The sequence below is a fragment of the Emydura macquarii genome, unplaced genomic scaffold (assembly GCF_026122565.2).
Source record: "Emydura macquarii macquarii isolate MOO-44397 ecotype Brisbane River unplaced genomic scaffold, CSIRO-AGI_Emac_v2 contig_1198, whole genome shotgun sequence".
Taxonomy (NCBI): Eukaryota; Metazoa; Chordata; order Testudines; family Chelidae; genus Emydura; species Emydura macquarii.
In genome coordinates, this window is record NW_027131335.1 from 1 (window position 1) to 5,903 (window position 5,903).

Genomic DNA, 5,903 nt, shown 5'->3' on the forward strand with positions numbered 1-5,903 from the left:
AGTACAGAGATAATGCAGCCAGATTAGCAAACTCAATAAATTATGGTTTGTTTATTCATAGCACAGCACAACTTAATCTACAAGGGTAAACCTTTCTAATCATCATAATTTAGGTGAAAGTGAGTGGAGAATCTGGACTCTAATATATCATCAATTCTATTTGATGCTACTCAATTTAATTGTCCTTTCTTCTTTTCCATTCAACCATCTTCTATCTATTCAGTTCTCATAGATCATACTAGGAAAAAGTACATGGGGGTGTGCAGGTGGGAGTCACCGAGGATGGCTGATAAGATGAGCAGGTTGGGGTCAGGTCCTCACTGTGCAGTGCAGAATGGAGAAAGAGAAAATGTCTGCCTTGAAGATCTTACCATCCAAAGACGAAGAGACAAAGGGGATGTCCTATTCTATTCTAGTTTCTTCTCTTCTCTCCTCTCCTTTCCTAATTTCTTCAACTCTATTCTTCTATATGGATGCTTACTACGGTGATAAAGATGGGGTATCTTAGAGCCTTCCATTGGTGGATGAGGGGATGTGACTAACATTTATCATATGTGGTTCATTCCTTCTCTGATCCTCTCTGCAGAGGGATTATTGGGTGTGCAGTGGAGTAGTTTGTTTTGTCAGGGATTCATTTTTATCAATGTAGGTGCTGCTCTGTGTTTGTGTTAAAGGAGACGGTGCGGATGCAACATACGAACAAATGAATCTGATGAAGAATTGTCCCAGCTTTGTTAATGATATGAATTGTTATGGGTATTTTATGGGAAAAAGGAAAAAAGAGGAATAGTGACAGCTTGTCATCTGCTCAGCCATGATCAGCAGGCTGCATTCTGTGACTTTCACAACAGGGGATTTTTAAGGTCAGATTTGAAGGACAATAATAAAGTGTCTATTTGCATTTTCTCAGGGAGCTTTCCCCATGCATGAGAGGTGCTGTTGGAAGGGAAAAGGGGCTGTGTTGGGTTATCACCTGCTGGCTACACTACAGAGCTTACAGCAGCATCGCTGTAGCACTGCTAGTACAGACAGGCTAAGGCGATGGGACAGAGCTCTACCATCATGTTAAATACTCCAGCCCCTGCAAACAGCGATAGCTATGTCAGTGGGAGAAGCTCTCCTGTCCACACTGAGTTCTCCACACCAGTGCTTAGGTTGGTGTAACTTACACTGGCTTATTCAACCCCTGAACAACCTAACTTATACCGAGCTAAGCTGTGGTGTGTACATAGCCACACAGAGATTAACGGAAAGAGTGTGATAAATGATACACAGCCACAACAGAGACAGAGAGACACATGGACAGATGGATGGATGGATTTTTCTCTATAGAAAATATTTGGGTGACATCGTCCTTGAGTGAGGCGGAGACTGACAGATTTCAAGAAAGGAAGAGAGTGAGGGACAGAGAAAATCTTTACCAGACCAGATGTCTTACACTGGCTGCATTGCGAGAGGATGATCCAGCTGAATCCAATGTATCCTCTTCCCCCTGGCCGTGACCCCTGTGTAGAAGCGCTTTTGTTATCCAGCCTGCAGACCTCATCGTCTCCGAAGGTAGCCAGGGATGTCCACAGGCTGCTGCAGAGCCCCAGAGCTTTTCCACAGCTTCCCACAGCCTTTAGGCTGTCCATGGTCTTTAAATCACCAAGGTCCCTTTGGGACCCGGTCTCTGAATCCCCTCTAGGCTCCTGGTCTGAGACCTCAGCAGAGTCACCAATTAACTGAGATGTTGCATCATTTTAGAGGACACTCACAGACCCCCCAGGACCAGCTGCTCAGCTGGCATAAATAAAGGTAGCACTATTAAACTGAAAGGGCCGGATCCTCAGCTCCACCAGACTGCAGATTCTCCTCTCACTCGCCATGATCTGAATCCTGAGTAACTCCATTGGGTTCAATGGGGCTGATTCCCCTCTGTCACTCACCCTGCTGGTGTAAATCAGGACTAACTCCATTGGACTCAAAGGAGCTATGGAGATTTACACCAGCTGAGAATCTAACCCATAAATGATGAGGGGACATGGGATGTTAATTATCATCTAGTCTCTCCCGCCGTGTAACACAAGCCAGTGAATTCCACCCAGGAGTGTGAAATAGAAGTGAACTGGGCCAGGTGTTCAGCTAGTGGTCTGTGTAGCCAACAGAGCTTTCTCCTTCGTTTGAATTAGCCGCTGCTCCTGTGCCCCCTTCTGTCTCTTTGTGCACATGGATGTAGTCATGCAGTTGTGTGATTATCTGTGAGGGTGAAAGTCAGCGCTGTGCAGATGGACAGCGTATGTCCCGTGCACCACTTGGGATCACTTTTTGCTATCCAGTACAGACTGGCAGTATAGCGGTCCCTAGCAACTACAGGAAGATCATGGCTCCAGTGTTCTGGGTGCTGCTCAGACACAGCGTGAGACAGTCCCTGCCTTTCAGAGTTCACAGACGTAGGAAGGGTTACCAGCCCGTTTTACAAGGGAGAACTGAGGCACAGAGAAATTGAGGGTGAGATTTTCAAAGGAGCCAGGCTCCCAAAACTCATTCTAGTGCAGTGGGCTTTGGGCTCCTAACTCCTATTGGCTTTCTTGAAAATCTCAGACTGATTGAATTGTCTGAGGTCACAAAAGGAGTGTGTGGAAGAGCCGGGAATCTGACCCAGCGGTCTAGGATTCCAGTCTCAGCATTACCCCAACACCATCCCTTCTCTTTCCACTGGGATGAACATCACTCTGCGTCTTTCTGGGTCTTGGGCATGTTCTCTTACCCAGCCCTTTGCACAACCGGTGTTCATGGGGGAAAGGATCTTTAGAGAATTAAGGTTCATTTAACTTAACAAAGCTGCCCCTTCACTATCCTGGTAAGGCTCGTCTTGCATCTCTGCTGTGCCTCGATGCTAAAGGCTTAGCAGTGGTTAGCTACATTGCTGGCATAGCCTGTAACCTCAACCAGTCCATAGACTCCACACACAGAGGGTGTGACAGAGCCAGGGAAGCAGGGCTGTGTTAGGGGTTTGTCAGCACTGAGCTCATGGATCCGTTTGCTGCTGCCATAGCAGAGCAGTGTCAGTAAGGCCCTTTGCAATTCTTTTCATCGCTGTCATTTCTTGCTATTCCTGTGGTTGGCATCTTATTTGGGAGCCGGACTGAAGTGGCAGAAGGCAGAAGTTATAATTAGTCTCTGTAGACAGATTATCCCAGCTCAGTCATAACATACCAGGAGGTGCAGTCGCCTTTGGGGTTAATTAAAATGCAGGTGTTCTAATGAATGCCCAGGGGGGCCCTTATCACTGTGCTGGGTAGCAGCTCCCAGGTTACTCTTGGCTGGCACCAGCTGAGTCCCATGTGTCATTGCCAGGAACACCAGGGCCAGAGCTGCATTTTACTCTTTTTATTTGTATTCTCACTGTTCCTATCAGAGGCGGCTGGGACCTGCTGCTGGTGGGCAGAGGGCACAGTTCAAAGGCACACACAGGCTCTGCTCTCAGCTGCCCCTCCCTGCAGCTCCCACAGAAAAGTGTTTGCTTCTCCGTCTCCCCATGGCTGCAGCTTGCAGCCTGCTCCAGGAGTCTCTGGAGAGGGAGAGGGTCTGGCCAGCAAACCCTGGCAGAAATCTGCACCATCACCTGACCCCTCATTCCCCCACCCTGGGTCGCCTCTGATTCTTATCATTGGTATTATGGTCGGACCTACAGACTGGAACTCAGATGTGGGCCCCTTTCTGCTGGGTGTTGCATGGACACATAGTAAGAGACTGTCACTGTCTGAAATGGATACACATTTAATGGATGAGAGAGACAAAAGGATTAAATGATCCCTGTTTAACAGATGCGGAAACTGAGGCACAAAGCAATTCAGTGAGTTACTCAAGGTTAAATAGGGAATCTTCCACAGATCGCCCCCACTACAAAAAGGATGTGGCCAAGTTGGAGAGAGTCCAGCGGAGGCAACAAAATTGATTAGGAGGCTGGAGAACGTGATTTCTGAGGCGAGGCTGAGGGAACTAGGATTATTTAGACCGCAGAAGAGAAGAGTGAGAGGGGTTTGATAGCGGCCTTTAACAACCTGAAAGGGGGTTCCAGGGAGGATGGAGCTAGGCTGTTCTCTGTGGTGGCAGATGACAGAACAAGGAGCAACGGTTTCAAGTTGCAGGGGGGGAGGTCTAGGTTGGACATTAGGACTTCTTAACTTCCATTGTACACGGTGTCTTCACTGCACCGCAGTTCTTGAGGGGGTTGTTTTCACAAGTCGACTTCCACATCGATTGAGCGGGTCCTCACTGACCGCTCAATCGACCTGGATAGATCGATCTGATGGTGGCAAATTTGCTGCTGTCAGTGAAGACGTACCTTAGACTCCTAAATGCCTCCATCACTTCTGATGGGGCTGGGGTTGGTCCTGCTTTGAGCAGGGGGCTGGACTAGACGACCTCCTGAGGTCCCTTCCAACCATGTTCTTCTATGATTCTATGAAAATGGAATTTAGGTTCCTAATTTTAATGCAGACTGAGTGTGCCTGTCCCTTAGGCAGCTTTGAACATGTCAGCCTGAAATCATGTCCAAGACAGCTAGACGCTTTTAGGAGCATTTTTCTGATTAGTAGATCTCCAGATAGACAGGTGAGGCTGTATGGGGAAGGAGAGAGACAGAGACTCTCACAGAAGCCGCTGAAGAGCCATGCAGATGAATTCATAGACATATTTCAATGCTCACCCACATGCTACTTCTGCAGATGCAGCACATCAACGTGCAGTCGTTTGACCCCCTCTCAGTTTCCACAGAGCCCGTTTCACCTCCTTGTTCCTCAGCGTGTAGATGACCGGGTTCAGCATGGGCGTGACCACATCGCCCAAGAGCTGCACAGCAGTCACCAGCACTTTTCTCAGCTGTGGCTGCATATAGACCAGGGCGCAGGGCCCAAAGAACAGCGTCACCACCGTCAGATGTGAGGAGCAAGTGGAGGCTGCTTTGCGTCACTCTTCGGCTGAGTTCATCTTCAGGATGGTGTAGACGATGCGGACGTAGGACATGAGGATGAGGAGGAAGCAGGTCATGGGCACCATCCCAGTGTTGGTAAAAGTCATGGTCTCGATGACGTACGTGTCTGCGCAGGCCAGCTTGGTCACGGGGAAGATGTCACAGAAGAAATAGTCTATCACATTGGGCCTGCAGTAGGGCAGGGTGAAGGTCAGGCTGGTGAGAATGGTGCCATGGAAGGAGCTGCTGACCCAGGTGCCTGCAGCCAGGATGGCGCACACCCTCCAGTTCATGATGATTAGGTAGCGCAGCGGGTGGCAGATGGCCACGTACCTGTCATAGGCTATGATGGTGCAGAGCAGGCACTCGGTGCAGCCTAGGAAGTGGAAGAAGAAGACCTGAGACATGCAGCCACCCAGCGAGATGGTTCTACTCCTGGCCCAGAGATTGACCAGCAAATTAGGGGTGCTGATAGAGGCGAATCCAAGGTCCACCACAGAGAGATTGCAGAGGAAGAAGTACATGGGGGTGTGCAGGCGGGAGTCAGCGAGGATGGCTGAAAAAATGAGCAGGTTGCCCAGGAGGGTGCAGAGGTAGAAAGCTAAGAAGCCGATGAAAAGGATGGTCTCCTGGCTTTTGGTGTTGGGGTTCCCTAAGAGAATGAATTCTGACACCACAGTGCGATTCTCCATTTCCATGCGAGACGGGGTCATTCCTGGAGATATAGAGAGAATGCAGCCAGATTAGCAATCTCAATAAATCATGATTTGTTTATTCCTTTGTACCCCACAAATTTTACTCTCAAAGGGTAAACCTTTCTAACCCGCATAAGTTTGGTGGAAGTGAGTGGAGAATCAGGACTCATATTTGGTCGATTCTGCTGAATTCTATTTTCCTTTCTTCTTTTCTATTCAACTATCTTCTATTCTATTCTATTCAGTTCTTA

The 5,903-nt window shown here is 48.5% G+C and overlaps 1 pseudogene; it reads right to left on the bottom strand.

Moving 5' to 3' along the window:
• Positions 1–4,722: 4,722 nt before the first annotated feature.
• Positions 4,723–5,655, bottom strand: LOC137152342 (olfactory receptor 10D3-like; annotated as a pseudogene).
• Positions 5,656–5,903: the final 248 nt, after the last annotated feature.